The sequence below is a fragment of the Pongo abelii genome, chromosome 13 (assembly GCF_028885655.2).
Source record: "Pongo abelii isolate AG06213 chromosome 13, NHGRI_mPonAbe1-v2.0_pri, whole genome shotgun sequence".
In the NCBI taxonomy this organism is placed as follows: domain Eukaryota; kingdom Metazoa; phylum Chordata; class Mammalia; order Primates; family Hominidae; genus Pongo; species Pongo abelii.
Window position 1 is genome coordinate 3,289,400 of NC_071998.2, and position 17,845 is coordinate 3,307,244.

At 37.1% G+C, this 17,845-nt stretch overlaps 1 long non-coding RNA gene across 2 annotated transcripts; it reads left to right on the forward strand.

The window, feature by feature from the left end:
• The first annotated feature begins 9,733 nt into the window (after positions 1-9,733).
• LOC129055010 (uncharacterized) lies at positions 9,734-14,280 on the forward strand. Of its 2 annotated transcripts, XR_010136480.1 has the most exons (4): positions 9,734-10,816; positions 11,264-13,128; positions 13,215-13,817; positions 14,021-14,280. It is a non-coding gene; the product is annotated as an uncharacterized LOC129055010 (long non-coding RNA). The 2 variants fall into 2 exon arrangements; XR_010136481.1 differs by lacking the exon at positions 9,734-10,816 and having other exon boundaries at positions 12,420-13,375; positions 13,659-13,817.
• The last annotated feature ends 3,565 nt before the right edge of the window (positions 14,281-17,845 follow it).

Here is a 17,845-nt window from a genome sequence, read left to right on the forward strand (position 1 = left end):
CTTGTGCCAGCATCTGTGAGACTGTCAGGCTAACTTTTGAGCTCATAAATTGGTTACTTTCAGATCCTTGGTTTTTGATGGAAATAAATGTCTCTTAATCTTAGATGCAAACTAGAGCTACCTGGAATGCTTTCAGCTTTTTACAATTTTTTACTGGTGAAATATACATAACATGAAATTTACCATCTTCACCATTTTTAAGTGTATATCTTAGTAATGTTAAGTACATTTACATTGTTGTAAGACCAGTCTCCAAAACTCATTTTATCTTGCAAAACTAAAACTCTATCCCATTCAAGAGCAACCCTCAATTTTCCCCTGCTCCCAGCCACTGGCAACCACTATACTTTGTGTATCTATGCATTTGACTTCTCTGAGTCACATAAATGGAATCATACAGTATTTGACATTTTTTTTTTTCTTTTGAAATGGAGTCTCGCTCTGTCGCCCAGGCTGGAGTGCAGTGGTTCCATCTTGGCTCACTGCAAGCTCCGCCTACAGGGTTCACGCATGCCATCTTCCTGCCTCAGCCTCCTGAGTATGTGGGACTACAGGCACATTCCGCCACGCTCGGCTAATTTTTTGTATTTCTAGTAGAGATGGGGTTTCCCCATGTTTGTCAGGATGGTCTCGATCTCCTGACCTTGTGATCCACCCACCTCAGCCCCCAAAAGTGCTGGGATTTTACAGGCGTGAGACACCACACCCGGCCCAGTATTTGCCTTTTTGTTACTGGCTTATTTAACTTACCATAATGTCCTTAAGGTTTATTTGTGTTGTAGAATATGTCAGAATTTTCTTCCTTTGTACACTTGGGTTTCTTCCACTTTTTGGGTACTGTGAATAATGCTGTTATGAACATAGGAGTACAAATATCTCTTCAGGACCTTGCTTTCAATTCTTTTGAACACATACCCCGAAGTGGAATTACTGGATCATATGATAATTGTATTTTCAATTTTTTCAGGATCTGCCATTCTGTTTTCGATAGAAGCTGCCACCATTTAACATAATGATTTTAACTTCATTTATATTATTATGCTTGTCATCTTCTTTTTATGTTCAGAGTAATCAGGAAATTACCAGTTTGCCCATTCTCACGTTGGTGAACATTTGTTTCCAGGTTTTGGAAATTTTGAATTAAGCTACTAAGAATATACTTGTATTTGCGTTTTTGCAGACATATGCTTTGATTTCTCTTGGATAAATACCTAAGAGTTGAATTGCTGTCATAGGCTAAGTGTATGTTATTTTTATGAAGAATTGCCGGTCCTTGTCTATTAACTTAAAGAATGAGGTACTTTACTGTTCACTTAAATTGTTTATGTGGTTGGGCTGTGTGGGCTGGCATATACCTATAACATACCTGTAGTCTCAACTACTGGGGAGGCAGAAGGATGACTTGAGAGCAGGAGTTTGAGGCTATTGGGTGCTACAATCATGCCTGTGAATAGCCACTGCACTGTAGCCTGGGCAACTTAGCTAAAAAAATTTATGTGGTTAAAATTTCAATATGTTTATGAAATTTTTGTATAATGATTTTGTAAAAGAAAACTTTCCCATACTCCCAGGCACTAATTATTTTCAAAACATGAAGAATATGTTTTAAATGGTGTCAGGCACAAGTCTAATTTTAATTTTTTCCAATTGGATAGTCATGGCTTTCAACATTTATTGAGAAGTCCCTTTTTTATTTACTGATCTTAAAGGTCACATTTATACTACACTAGGTATATCCATTCCCAGATTCTCCTATCTTCCATGTTTATTACTGAAATCTCTGACCTTTTTTTTTTTTTTTTTTTTTGAGATAGAGTCTTGCTCTGTCACCAGGATGGAATGCAGTGGCATGATCTTGGCTCACTGCAACTTCCGCTTCCTGGGTTCAAGTGATTCTCCTGCCTCAGCCTCCTGAGTAGCTGGCATTACAGGCGCCCGCCACCATGCCCAGCTAATTTTTGTATTTTTAGTAGAGAGGAGGTTTCATCATGTTGGCCAAGATGTTCTCCTGACCTCATGATCCACCCACCTCGGCATCCCAAAGTGCTGGGATTACAGGCATGAGCCACCATACCCAGCCCATTTTTGTTTATTCTCAAACCACTATCTCACATCTTTAAGAATTATACTTTTGGTACAAGGCAAGTAACAGTGAATATGCTAAGTGTCTGTTTAACTTTACCATTTCTAAAAATGACTATACCACTTTATACTTCCATTAGCAATCAATGCAAGGTCACTTGTTCTACATGCTAACCAACACTTGGGATTTTTAGTCATTGGGATTATTTGTAGTGTTATCTCACTGTGGTTTAATTAGCATTTCTCTGATAAGTAATGATGTGGTTATCAGTCATTTTATCATGTGTTGATTGGTCATTTTATATCTTCTTTGGAAAAGAACTTTTGAAAGTTTTGCTTGTTTTTTGTTGGTTTGTTTCCTTATTGTTGGGTTGTAAGATTTCTTAATATAGCCTAGATACCAATTCTTTCTCAGAAAAATACATTATGAATATTTTTCCTAGTCTTGGGTTGCCTCTTCATTTTGTTAATGATGTCTTTAAGAGAGGAAGTCAATTTGATGAAGTTCTGGTTTATCTTTTTAAATTAGATTTTGTGCTTTTTTTTACCTACCTATGAAATCTTTTTTTGCCTATCCCAAGGTTTTGAAAATTTTCTCTTATATTTTCTTGTATAACATTTGTAGTTTTAGCTTTTCATTTAGGTCTGTTACCTATTGTGAGTTCTTTTTGTGTATGATGTGAGGTAAGTGTTGACGTTCATAATTTTCGAATAGATATCCAGATGTTCTGTGCTATTGGTTGAAACAACTTTCCTCCATCGTATTATTTTTGTGGCTGCACCGAAAATAAACTGATCATATGTACTTGGCTCTATTTTCTGGAATCACTTCTGTTCCACTGATTTATATAAATATTATTAAGCTATTACTATGTTTTGACTACTGGAGTTTTAGAATAAGTTTTGAAATCTGATACTGTTATTCCTCTAATGATGTTCTTCCTTTTCAAAACAATTTCGACTATTCTAGTTTTTTTAGTTGGCTGTTTTTTGCATTTCAATGTAAATCTTATTATTAGTTTCTGCAAAAATCTGCTGTAAATTTGATAAATATTGTGTTGACTTTATAGATCAGTTTTGAATTCTGGTTCTGGGTAAGATGGAGTAAACCAGTGGCTGGAAAATTCTGGCCTAATGGCTAAATATGGTGTACTGACTGTTTTTGTATACCCCCGTGAAGTAATAATGGCTTTTGCATTTTTTATTGAGACAGAGTCTCACTCCATCGCCCAGGCTGGAGTGCAGTGGCATGATCTTGGCTCACTGCAGCATCAACCTCCCGGGATCAAAAAATCCTCTTATCTTAACTTCCTGAGTAGCAGGGACTATAAGCATGCACCACCATGTACAGCTAATTTTTTGCATTTTTGTAGCGATGGGGTTTTACCATGTTGCTTAGGCTGGTCTCCAATTCCTGAGCTCAAGCATTCTGCCCTCCTTGGCCTGCCAAAGTGCTGGGATTACAGGTGTGAGCTACCACACCCAGCCTACATTTTTAAATAGTCAAAAAAATCAAAAGAAGAATATTTTATGACATATGATAAGTATATAAAATTCAAATTTCAGCATTCATAAATTTTGGTTGAAACAGTCATGCTTATTTGTTTACATATTGTCTGTGGCTATTTTCATATTATATTGGTACAGTTGTGTACTTATGATAGAGACAATATATAATGCTCTCATCACTTCCTACTGCTACTCAGTGTATCATAAATCACAGTAACACAGTTATTACAAGTTAACAGATTTTTGAGTGCCATATGTATCACTCTACTATGATATTTTATTTATTTTGCATATCCATCATGTCAAAACTAGAAGAGAAAATCAAATTTTGAATGTTATGCTTTTAAGGTATAGTAAAGTGTAGATTATTTTGTTATAGAATCAGACGGCTGACTTTTGTGTTTGTTATGCAGTGACAGCTGCACAAGAAGAAAAATTATAACATTAATACTGCCAGATTAAAACCTTATCCCAATATTTCCAAATCACAGATAATTATGACCAAAAATAAAAAATTTAAAATGGAATATCTTATGAAAGCAGAATTACTTTTATAAAATAACAAATGAAAATGAGGCTATAACCAAAGTAAATTTTAGACTGGCTAATCTGTTAAGCAAGAAAAGTTATTTACTGATGATGAGTTAGTTGAATCGTATTTTGTAGCAGCTGAATAAATGTATCATATAAATTTGTCTAAGACTATAAGCCTTTTGACAAGGATAATTTCTGAAAAAGTTGAGAACATTGGGAGCAACACTGATAGTCAATTGAAAAAGAAGATCATAAAAAATTCCCAATTATTGTTGCCAGTGGTGAAAATTTATCAGCCATAAGTGAACACAAAACAAAAAAAAAAGAAAGACAAAATTAGAAGAAAATTAAAATGAGAAAAACAGAGGATCAACAAATTTCTATTGCCACTTTGTTTTTACCTCTGAGAGCCAAGAGACAATGCAACTGGGCTTAAGACCATCACTGAGGTGTATTTTTCTGGTGACAAACATCACCTGGATTTGTTACATCAATCTATTTGGCATCTCTGTGGGACCCCCAAAACTGTTAACAAAATAATTTTCAAAAAATAAAATCATAACTCTTACACAGGTATGAAAAGACCACCTAGGGAGTGATAGACTATTTGCAAATCATATATGTGTAAAAGTCTTGTATAGAGAACATATAAAGAACTCTCAAAACTCAATAAGAAAACAATCCAATTTTTTAAGCTAAAAGATTTAAACAAACACTTCACTGAAAAAGATATACGTATGACAAAGGGGCACATGCAAAGGTAATCAACATCATTAGTCATTACGGAAATATAAATCAAGACCACAATGAAATATCACTACACATCTATTAGAACAGCTAAAATTAAAAATAGCAACAATGTCAAACTCTGGCAAGGACGTAAAGAGACTGGAAGTCTCATAAGTTTCTGTTGGGAATGTAAAGTAGTAGAGTCACTCCAGAAAACAGTTTAGAGTTCCTTAAAAAATTAAACATATCCTTACCATACCACCCCATAACTTCAATCCTGGACATGTACTCCAGAGAAATGAAAACTTACATACACAAACAAATGTACACAAACCTGCACATGAATGTTCATAGTAGCTTTATTCATAATGGCAAAAAACTGGAAACAACCAAAATGTTCCTTACTATGTAAATGTTAAACAAATCGTGGTACATCCATACCGTGGAATACTACTCAGCAATAAAAAGGAATGGACTATTGATACACACACAACTTAGAGGGATCTTAAGATAATTATGCTAAGTGAAAAATGTGATTCTATTTTATGGTTCTAGTTGTATAACACTCTTGAAATGACCAAATTATAGAGATAGAAAGCAGATTAGTTGATTCTAGATATCAGGAATGGTGGAAGGGTGGAGACTGGGTGTGACTATCAAGATGTAGCAAGAAGGAGAGCATTGCAGTGTTGGAATAGTTATTTATCTTGATTGTGGTAGTAGCTATATCAGTCTACAAGTGATAACATACAACTACACATATTCATGGTATCAAAATAATTCCCTGGTTTTGATGTTGTATTTTAATTAAGGACAGTATAATCATTGGGTGAAAGTGGTTGAAAGTTACGTGGGACCTCTTTTTACTATCTTTTCAATTTCATATGAATCTGTGATTATTTTAAAATAAAAAGTTAAAAAAATAATTGGATGGCTAGGATCTCTATAGAGGATTTTATTTATTTATGCCAGATTTACAAGCAATACAGGGTCAGGGATGGAGTTGACTTGGATTTGGATTTGAATACCTGCCAGGTTGGACCTACTTCCCATTCAACTTTACTCCTAGGATGCAGCCCTTCGGTGTTCCATACACAAAACCCAAGTGATTTTTTTTTTTTTTTGAGACGGAGTCTCCCTCTGTAGCCCAGTCTGGAGTGCAGTAGTATGATCTCAGCTCACTGCAACCTCTGCTTCCCGGGTTCAAGTGATTCTCCTGCCTCAGCCTCCTGAGTTACTGGGAATACAGGTGTGTGCCAACACAATCGGCTAATTTTTGTATTTTTAGTAGAGACAGGGTTTCACCGTGTTAGCCAGCATTGTCTCAATCTTCTGACCTCGTGATCTGCCCAACTTGGCCTCCCAAAGTTCTGGGATTACAGGCGTGAGCCACCGTGCCCCAAGTGATTTTTTAAACCATGGTTATCCACCCCATCTTTGGCAGCTCCTAGAATCCAACTATCAGCTTCTCAGGTTTCTACCTTAAGGAATTGGCAAATTTCACCTCAAACTTGTTTTGAGATAAAAGTAGTCTCAAATACCTAGCTTACCTTAATGGATTTTTTGCAGAGACAAGGTCTCACAGTATTGCCCAGGCTGGTCTCAAACTCCTTGGCTCAAGCAATCCTCCCACCTCAGCCTCCCAAATTGCTGGAGATTATGGGTATGAGCCATTGTACTCAGTCTAGAATCTGATTTGTTATGATGGTTTCCATATTCTAATCTGTCTCTTTTTGCATATTTGCTGTTATTTATTTTTGTCTTTCTCTTCAGAGGGAAACTTGCTGAGGATTTTCATTGACTTTAGTGGAAGAGAATATGATTTCTGTTTCAAATATTTCCAGTCCCTTCTATGAAGTACTGCAAAAACCAATAACTTGTATTTAATGTAGACTTTACATCAAATTTCTACTTTACAGAACATTTAAAAGAGCAGAGGAAAAAATATGGGGATGCCTTTAGACAAATCCAGAATTTAGACACCTAATTTGACATTTTTGTTTCCCCAACAGTTCAAGGAAACAAAAAATGGTGGTGATAGTGCTGTGTGTGGGAGGGTCGGGGTGGAGGCATAATTTTAGAGTAAATGAATTCCTGGTGAGATAAAAATCAAATACAATGAATCAAAATATTCGGATAATGACTGGAATAAACCAGCTGTAAAAGTATTTCTTCCCCAAAAAAACAGGATTCAAATTGGGATGCATATTAGATAATACTAAGAGTTGCTAATTTTATTTCATAAGGTAACGATTTCATGGTTATGTTAAAACATCATTATTTTTAAGTGATACAGGTAGTATTGGGAAGGGACAAGGCCAGGGATCTGCTTTAAAATATTTCAGTAACGAAATTCAATAGTCATAGATATTGCCTGTATGGCAAAATATTGGAAAGTGTGGAAATTAGGGTAGGCGCATTTGGTGTTTCATGTTATCATTTTCTTTTTTTCTTTTTCTTTTTGTTTTTGAGATGGAGTCTCCTCTGTCACCCAGGCTGAAGTGCAGTGGCGCAATCTCAGTTCACTGCAAGCTCTGCCTTTTTGTGTTAATATCGAAAGTTTCGTTAAAAAATTTTTTTCCTGCCCAGAAGGAAAGTGGTAAGTACATACTTCCTGTAGGTTGACTTGTTATAGTTATCTGGAGTCCGTCTCCCATCTCAACGTACCCACCTCTTCCTGAATAACAACAAATTCACATGGCTTAAACAGATTTGTAGAAAAGATACGTTCATGTTAAATATATGAGGTCAACTGGCAACAGAGGAATAGCCAATTCCAAGCCCGATTTGAAAGCGAAAAATTTCAAGACAGGAGCCATTTTCCATATCATATTTTCTAAATTTCCTGCCAGTACAGCTTCCTTCATTTTTCAGATACAACTTTCTCTTTCTGTGCTTGGTTTCATGACTGATTTGTCCTCGGAATTTATTGTGGATTCTTGGCATCTTGAAATAAATTGTCCATGCCAGATAGCATAAGCAGAGGTCTAGATGACTACAGGCACATATAAAGAGGTAAGAGAGGTAAAACACGTCTGAGATTCCGTATTCCTTAAGGTTATGTCCAGTGGACAGCCCAACTCCCTTTTAGAATCTTGTTTTTTTCTCATACTCATCACTTTTCCGCTAAAGTGTGTTTCTTTTCATACTAAAACCTTCACTTTTATCCCCAAATAGTTATATTTTCTTTATATTTTCACATATTCGTTTTTTCTTGAGGAAAAAAAATTACAAAAATAAAAAGCCCAAGCGCTAATCGCGATACAGAAGTGACCTTCAGTTTGAACGCACTTAACCAACAGAATGAGCTGTAGGAAGGCAGAAGCACTAGCGTGATGAGTATTCTGGGAACTGTAGTCGGAAGTATTTTCGCCTAGGCTGATGGAGTCCTTGTCGTCGTTCCGCTTAAACATTCTGGGAAGTGTGGATCAGACGTTTCATAGAGTCCACAACACTTCCTCTTCGGGAGTACAGGGTGTGGCCCTGTCGTGTGACTCCGGACTCTGGGACGTGAGTCGCAGGAACTTGCGCTCCAGGGAAAGTTGCAGCCATCATGCTGCATGCGAGACTTGAGCCCCAGCAAGGCTTCTACGCCTCCTCACCCTGGGTGAGGGACCAAAGATGGTCAAGGCCCTCTGTCTTGAGGAGGAAAAGTGGCAGCCGGCGGAGGATTAGGATTGGAAGTGTTTGTGTTTCCCTCAACTAAGTAGAGCTTTCTAGTGTTAGGGGAGTTTCCTGAGTCCCGGGTTGGGGAATGAGGCAGGGTTTTCATCATTGGGTTTGATAGTTTCTTGGGTCCTGTACTCCCGTAGCCCTTGTGTTGGACACACTAACCATCATTGCCGCTTCCTAGGGAAGTTTTTGAGACGTTGGAGATATTCTGTAACTTGATTGTGTTGTTAGTTACCTGTCTGTACATATTTGTTAAAAGTCATTGAACTATATTCTTAACAGTAGTAGACTATAATGTATGTACATTGCACTACAATAAATGTGACTTTTTAAAAGTCTCTGGAACTTTATTTTTTTAAGTGGCAGGACCTCATTACAAGTAAGTTCAGAACTAAGTTAGGACTTACTATAATCCTACTAGCACCACCCTCATGTAAACATTTTCATTTTGGTTTATTTTATACTTATGTAGATATTTGCTTTTTATTAAATAATGTGTAAATTTTAAATTAGTATTTCAGTTAGTAATATACCATAAGTTAATTTTGCTGTTCCCCACATTCTTCATAAAATTCATCTTTAATGATTGTGTTGTATTCTATTGAGTGAATGTGCACTTGTTAAACCTGGGCATCTGGGATGTGTTCAAAAATTATTCTCATAGTTTTAAGTATATATGAAATGTTTTACAATTTAAGAGATATATGCTGACTTCCATGCCTCTGGTCATCTTTTTTGTCTATCCTACTTGGGGTACTCATTTCCATGGTCATAATATAGGCCTTAAATTAGCAATAGCTGCAATCCCTCCATAGTCTCCATTTAAGGCATTACACTCTGCTCTACATATTCTCTTGCCAGATCTTCGTATGGTTTACTGTGATATTGACGTCATCAATTTCTACAATTCATTGATCCTATTGCATTTTCAATATCCCTTATTGATCTCATATCCTCAATACCAACCAAATCTTTTCTCTTCTTTCTAGTATAAACAGAAGACTTACACTTACATCTAATTGTTCAAAATATTGTCCCATGACAACCGTAGACTTAAGGAACATTAAGAAAGTATTTTGATTTTCCCCCATGATTTTATAGAAGAGACATGCAAGGTCAAAGGGATTATGAATGGATGCTCTGTTTGCCAGTCAATAGAATATGTCCCAAAGGCTACAGTTTAAATATATTACCTGGCCCAGCGGCTTTAAAATCATCTTTTGGTCTCCTACTCTGGACAGCAAACTTCAGTTCAGGCACCAGTGATGCTATTATGTGAGGAATATTGACTTGCCTCTGTTTTTGTTTTTAAATAACATCAGATTTGGTATCAGTTATTACTTAAAAGTTATTTGTGAGACACTTTCTCAGTGTATGTGACCTTGGCTGGGAAGCATTGCTTTATAGGTACAGAGATCAGATAACTTTGATAAGTCGGTATGTGTAACGGTAGAAGTATTTTAAACATGCCATGCAAGGGAATATTTCAATTCATAGCATCTATTTTTGGGGAAAAGATTCCCAAATACTATTGGCTCAGTCAATCAGATCACTTGTTTGGGGATAAGGTTGGTAATATGACTCTATGCACTATGCATACTCTTAGATTCAAGGGTCCCCATTCAAGGAATTTATATTATGGTAACACTCATTTAAAGATCAAGAACAAATGGACGTGAGTGTTCACTAGAGCATACTTTTGTGAACTCTAAAGTATGTGAGACAGGTCTCAATCAATTTAGAACATTTAGTTTGCCAAGTTTAAGTACGCACCTGTGACACAGCCTTAGGAGGTCCTGACGACATGTGCCAAAAGTTGTCAGGGCACAGCTTGATTTTATATATTTTAGGAGAAATCAGGCATCAAACAGTATGTGCAAGTTATACATTGCTTAAGTCTAGAAAGGCAGGACAATCTGGAATGGGAGTGGGAGCTTCTACATCATAGGTAGATAAGAGACAAACAGTGGCATTATTTTGAGGCTCTGATTAGCCTTTTACTGAATACAAAACTCACACGTGAGAGGAGGGTAGACGAATAGTGACTTAGGTCTTAATTTTGCTTAGTGAATATGCATTATTACAGAAACAATAGGGAAGAGGAAGCAATCAGATATGCATTTGTTTCAGGTGAACAGAGGAATGACTTTGAGTTCTGTCTGTCCTTTGTCCCACACCTGTGAATATAAGCTATCAATTTACATTACCAGGGTGAAATTCAACAGAAATACTTTTGGATAAAGATGTTCAGGCCCACAAGGAATTTCCTTGTCGACAAATCGTGAAGGAGGTATGTAGCTTTTTCTTCTTTATAGCTTTCTTATTAAGTAATAAAATGGGAGGTTTTCCTGACACAGTTCCCAGCTTGACTTTTCCCTCTGGCTTAGTGACTTGGGGGTTCTGAGATTTATTTTTCTTTCACACTTTGCAAGACTATGGATGCTTAATAGGATGAGATTAGCAATTGGAAGAGAAAAAATTTTGATTCTTAAAATCTTCACCTTTTCCCTCAAAGTCTTTGAACCTTGTTCTTCTTGTAATGGACATTTGTGTGCATGATGGAGGTGTAGTATCTTAGGTGCTGTAGGAAACAGTAATATTGAAGAATGTGCTGTGATCTGCACTAAGGAGAAGGTGATGCTACTGAACAAGGCCAGAATAAACCTATCTATGGGGAAGTATTCTTGCCGAAAATGATGAACCTTAATCTCATCTTCTCTCTAAATCTAAATTGTAGTTTACCAGAGCCACAGGAGATATTCAAGAAAATGTTAACTGGCAGCATAATGAAACATTTTTAAAAATCCAGAATGTGGGACATCTTACTTGACAACTGACCTGATGTCTTCTATAGGCCAAAAGCATGAATTTAAATAGGATCAAAGGGGAGATACTCTTCCAGATTGAAAGAGACTCAAGAGAGAAAACAACCACATGCAAAGAATGGGTATTTTTGAGATGAATGGAAATTTTGAAGTTTTGTTTTGTACGGTATAAAATAATATTAAGGAATTATAAACTTTCTTCACTGTGATAGTTGTATTTTTGTTATATTAGAAAATGTAATTCTTTGAAGTATGCATGGGAGTGTTTGGGGGAAAATAATACAGTGTCATGATTTTGTTTTAAAATTACAATAGCAAAAAGGGCAGAAAGACAATATTGATAGATAAAGGAAGTGTGGCAGATGTTGAAAATTGCTGAATCTGGGTGACGAGGTGATGGAATACTTCACTCTTTACTTCTATCAATGTTTGAAATTTTTCATAATATAAAGGTGTGAAAATGTTTAGTTCTGGTCCAGAAGAAAAGTGGTAAGCAGAACCTTCGGGTATTTTTATTTGTTGGATTTTCTGGATTTGCATCCAACTCTCAATCGACTCACTTGAATGAAATACAGTTATTATTGTATTTATGATAATAAGAATAGGGTGGAAGTGGGTGATGTGATATTTGAACTTGAACAAAAAGAAATTTTAAATTTTTATATATTTATCTCTTTTCATATTATAATAATTCCTCCACATGAACACACCTCGTTTCATTCGCCTCATGAGCCACTTTTTACAATGAACAATTAAACTCAGGGAACACCCAAAAGCTTTTGCTGCTTCTGCTTTATACTTTAAAAAACTTTGCATGACCTTCTTGTGGGTTCTTGTATCATGGAATGAATAGCTGATATCAGATAACACCGCCAAGAGTTCTAGATGCATCCAACACACATGGATTAAAGTAGAAAATCCAGTCAAAGTAGGTTTGAGATCTTGTGTTCCTTACATTCGTGCCCAGTTTCTAACTTCTGCATTTCTAGCTCACACATATCTTCCCTTTTATAATTTATGCCTCCTTTTCATTTCAAACTGCATTCTCTACTAAAGGGAAATGGGTGGGGGACAGGGTGGGAGGGGCGTTCAAATACATTTGTTTTGTCACATGTGAAAGAATAAAAATGAGAATAAGGGAAAAGAATGCTGAGCTTGACCAGTGAGATAGAATGATTCGGACTGAACCCGGTTATCCAAAATAAAAAGGGAAACGCTGGTGAGAAGTGCTACCTGAAGAGGATTCTGGAAACTGGTCCAAAAGATTCATGGCGTCAAAAACACTTTTGTTCCAGGAAAGGTAGCTTTAATGATTGGGCTTCTGGGGGAAATATTAAGTAAAAATTAGAATCCTGTTTTTGGAGACATTTTGGTTCAAAGAGGACAGTGCTGACTTTGCATTCTGCTCTAGAATTGTATGACATACATTCCAAATTCAAAGGGTAGTAGCCAGCCTTCCGCCAGAGAAAGGCAACGACATTGCCAATTCTTTGCGAGGATTCTGGGAGCAGTAACCTTCGAGCTCTGTGTAGGCGGCCGGGCTTCCTCTACAGGAGGGCGTGGCTGTGACGATTATCTCATTGGGAATTCTGAGGTTATAATCAAGGAATTGTGGGTAACTACAGTCACTTCTGCTCCATGAAAGTGATGTCATCGTTTCTTTCAGGAAGTTGAGTGAGGCCTGAGACAGCAATGTTTTGTTTAGCCTGGCGGTGGCCCTCCTTGTCTTCAAGAAGAGCGTCTGCGGCTAGCAGTGGAAGATGGGGTTGGGCCCCAGGTGAGTGAGCCTTTGTCGAGTTTGCAGCATTTGGTCTTGGTGGGGTGAGGATCTCTTGTATTTTGTGCGCTCTCTTCCTACTCCAGGACTGACCAGGAAGTTCTGCCATCTTCTAGGGGTGTGAAATTCGGAAGTAATTCAAACTGTATGTGCCTAGCATTCCTTTTATGTAACATGAGGGGAATAAGAGTATCAAACCAATGCAGTTCAGTGGAGAATTAAATGAGATAGTCACAAGTAAAAGGTGGTAAGTGTGGTTCATTTTATTAATTTTTTTTAATTTCCCAAGAAGCCTCAGTTACCTGAAAGCTTCTGTGAGCCTGGGAAGGGATCACAATTCCACCTGCAGTGCTATTTTGCCCCTTTTTTCTGATCTGTACAGGAAGCAGGATGATTCCTGGATTCCCTTTTTAAAAAAGTGGTGGTGGGGATGGGGGTGCGGGGGTGGGGCGGGAATCACTCCAGGCTGTTGTATGGGGATGTCCTCTGTGATTCATGCAGGAGGGAGACACAGTTCTGATTTCTTGCAGATGGTCACATGAATGAGGAAAGAATGACTCTTCAGCTCCTAGCAGCAGAACCTTAACTGAGTATGACTTAGCATCCTTCTTCTTGCCGTGTCATCTCTCTTCTCAGGGCAGAAGATATTTACTAATTAGCACATTCTGCTGCCACATTTGTGGGAAAAGGTAGGAAGGAAGGAGGGAGGGTGGGAAGGAGGAAAGAAGATCCACTCCTTATACTAGAAAAAAGGAGCAATATACTTTTCCTCAAAATGAGAAGTCAAGCCCAAAAGAATTCTGTACAGACAACTTTAAAATAACATCTTTCAAGCCTTTCCACATGATTTAGTTGCTTCTTTAAAAAAAATTAATTTATTTTTATTTTGTAGAGTTGCAGTCTTACTGTGTTGCCCAGGATGGTCTCAAACTCCTGGCTACAGGCTATCCTCCTGCCTCTGTCTCCCAAAGTGCTGGGATTACAAGTGTGAGCCACCAGGCCCGGCCTAATTGCTTCTTAACCACTTACTATTCTTTGTTCACTACAATGTATACATAACTGACTGTTTCTTTGGAGCTTCATTTTGTAATGAAGGCTCTGGTCACATGTAAAACTTGTATTAAATAAATTTGCCTCCTGTTCTCCTGTTAATCTGTGTTATGTTAATTTAATTCTTGAGCCCAGCTGGGTACTGGGTCCTGGAGAGGATAGAGTGAAGTTTTGTGGCAGCTACATAAGTCAATGAAATTGGAAACAGAAAAAAAACCTTTAAAAATCAACACAATCTTAACCTTATTCTTTGAGAAGTTCAATATAGGTTATAAACCTTTCAACTGACTCACCCACAGGGAAAAAAAAGAAAACAAAAATCAGGAGGGAGGGAACATTATTACAGATTTTGCAGATAATAAAAGGATTATAAGGGAACATTACAAACAACACTTTGTCCATAAATTCATCAATTTACATGACATGGAATATTACTTGAAAGGCACAAATTACCAAAGTTCACTCAGAAAGAACGGATAACCTAGATAGTTGCATGTATGTATGTGTGTGTGTACATACAATTTTTACACACACACACATATATATATATGCACAGTTAATTTTTTCTCTTTTGTAGAGATGGGTTTTTACCATGTTGCCTGGGCTGTTCTTGAACTCTTGGGCTCAAGTGCTCTGCCCACCTTGGCCTCCCAAAGTGCTGGGATTACAGGCTAGAGACACTGCACCTGTCTGGCCTGATATATATTTCAAAACTTATTTAATAGATAAAGCCTTCCAACAACAGCAATAAAAAAACCAATATTGAGATTACTTCATTGGTGGATTCCAACATTTAAAGAGTAAAGATGTGAATTTTAAATAAACCCAGAAGCAAAAAGAGAAGGGAACACCCACCCACCCCCAGCTTGTCTCATGAGGCCAGCATTAATCTAATAATACCAAACAAGACAAAGAAATTATTAGGAAAGAAAACTACCGATTAATATCCTTCATGAACTAGGTGAAAAAATCCTGAATACAGTAGTCCCTTGGTATTGGCGGGGAATTGATTCAGGGACCCTTATGGAAATCAAAATCTGTGGAAGCTCAAGTCTGTTATGTAAAATGGCCTTAATATTCTCATGTAACCTTTTCATATAGTTGTCATAATGTATTGCATTTTTATTTGTGTTATTTTTATTGTTGTGTTGCTAATTTGTATTTTTTTCTGAATATTTTTGATCCCTGTTTCATTGAATCTGTGGATGCTTCTGTAGTATCCACTGGCATGAAGATCTAGATGACAGAGATTGAGGTGACCACAGGACCTGGAAAGTGAGGGAAGAAATCCTAGGAAAATATGTCAAGCAAAGAATTGCCCCTTATTCTACATTAAACTCTGCCCAAATTTCAGACTGACTGACACCCAGATTATATAAAGACTTGTACAATACAATATTAAAGAGCCCAGCATCTCAATTATAATGGGCAAAATTTGAACAGTTACTTTACAAAGGAAGACATACAAATTGTTAATATAGCCCGTGAAGAAGTGTCACATTATTGCTCATCAGGAAAAAGCAAATGAAAACTGCAGACAGACACAACTACACAACCACCAGAATGGCAGATATTAAGAATACTGATAATAGGCCAGGCGCCGTGGCTGACAGTTATAATCCCAGTATTTTGGGAGGCCGAGGTGGGCGGGTTATCCAAGATCAGGAGTTTGAGACCAGCCTGGCCAACATGGAGAAACCCTATCTCTACTAAAAATACAAAAATTAGCCAGGCATGGTGTCAGGTGCCTGTAATCCCAGCTACTCAGGAGGCTGAGGCAGGAGGATGGTTTGAACCCAGGACGCAGAGGTTGCAGTGAGTCAAGATCACGTCACTGTCCTCCAGCCTGCATGACAAGAGTGAAACTCCATCTCATAAAAGAAATACTAATAATAGCAAATGCTTATTAGGATTCAAAACAATCAGAAATTGCATATATTTTGGAAGACAGTGTAAAATTAATCTTTTGGGAGATTATCTGGTGTTTTCTTAAGCAGTTAAACACACGAAGCAATTCTAATTATAGATATTTATTCCAGAGAAAAGAAAGCATATGCCCACAAAAAGACTTTTATAAGTATGCTGCAGGATCTTTATTCATAAAAATATTTAGACAATTAAAATGTAAGCAAGTTTCCAAAGACATATATTCATGCAATAGAACATCACTCAGTAATAAAAAGGATCAAATGACTGATATGTGCATCAACATGGATGGATCAGAAAAACACTATATTCAAAGAATTGTAATGCAGAAGAGTTCTTACCATATGGTTCCATATATTTCATATTCTAAAATTAGTAAAATTTATGGTGAAAAAGTGGAACAGTGGTTGCCACTGGGGGAAGGGGTTAGAGACTGACTGGTAAGTGTCATGAGGGAATCTGTTGGGTAATGCTAATGTTCTGATGGATAAGTAATAAGTAAGATAGCTAGATGGATGATTAAGACATAAATGTTGCTAATTTTAGCATCTAAGCTGAGAATATATGGGTGACTACTGTATAATTCTTCCAACTCTTCTTTATGTCATAAAATTTCAGAGCTAAGTACAGTGGCTCCTGCCTATACTGCCAGCACATTTGGAGGCCAAGGTGGGAGGATCACTTGAGGCCGGAGTTTGAGACCAGCGTGGGCAACATAGTGGGACCCCATCTTAGCAAAAAAAAAATAGCCAGGTGTGGTTGGGCACACCTATAGTCCCAACTACTTTGGAGGCTGAGGTGGGAAGATGGCTTGAGCCCAGGTGGTCAAGGCTGCAGTGAACTGTGGTCATGCCATTGCACTCTAGCCTAGGTGACAAGGTAAGACCCTGTTTCAAAAAAATATTTTTTCGTAAAATATTGAGAAAAACATTGTTTTGAGTGACAAATTTAACAGTTTTATAACACAAGACATATGTATGCATCCCAAATTCCACACATTTTGCTAAAAAGACATACCAACAACAGGCACACATTAAACAGATCGACCTGGCTACTGATTCTACAGGAGAGAAAATGAGAGTGGGTAGTGGGGGATATAATGGAACAAATAAATAATAAATTTGTTTTTTTCTTATTAATATGTATGCCCTCAAACATTCCCCTATTCAAATAAATATTTTTATATTCACATTTTATTCAGTATTTCTATGTAAATAAACTAGGAAGATGGTCTGTGGAAGCTTTATCTGTGTTGTTGCCAAAGGCCAGTAATATGTCTTGAAGAATATTTTCTAGAAAGAATTTAGAAGTGATTTGCAACTGAATCTTGTATGCCAAGAATAGTAGACATGAACAAAATATTCTCTGACCATAGAAGGATCAATCTTTTCATCTCAAAATCCTATAGATTATTTTTATATTTTATTACTGCTTTTGATGTTGCAGACAATAATTAAAATGAAAAGCTTATTTTTTCATTCCTTTGAAATTGACTCAATTCTTTAGTCTTCGGCCTTACCATTAAAAAAATTTCTCAATGTCTACAAGTGCATCTCTAGGAGTCTCTTCCTCCTTTTTCTCTTACTCTTCCTCCTCCTACTTCTCCTCCTACACACCCTGGCCTTCCACCCACGTCTCCTCCATCTTCTTCTCCTCCTTCCAATATGCGATTTTGCCCATTTGGATAAATTGTTTATTCTCTCTTAATGATTTATTTATTACAATCTGCTTCTTTCGCTAA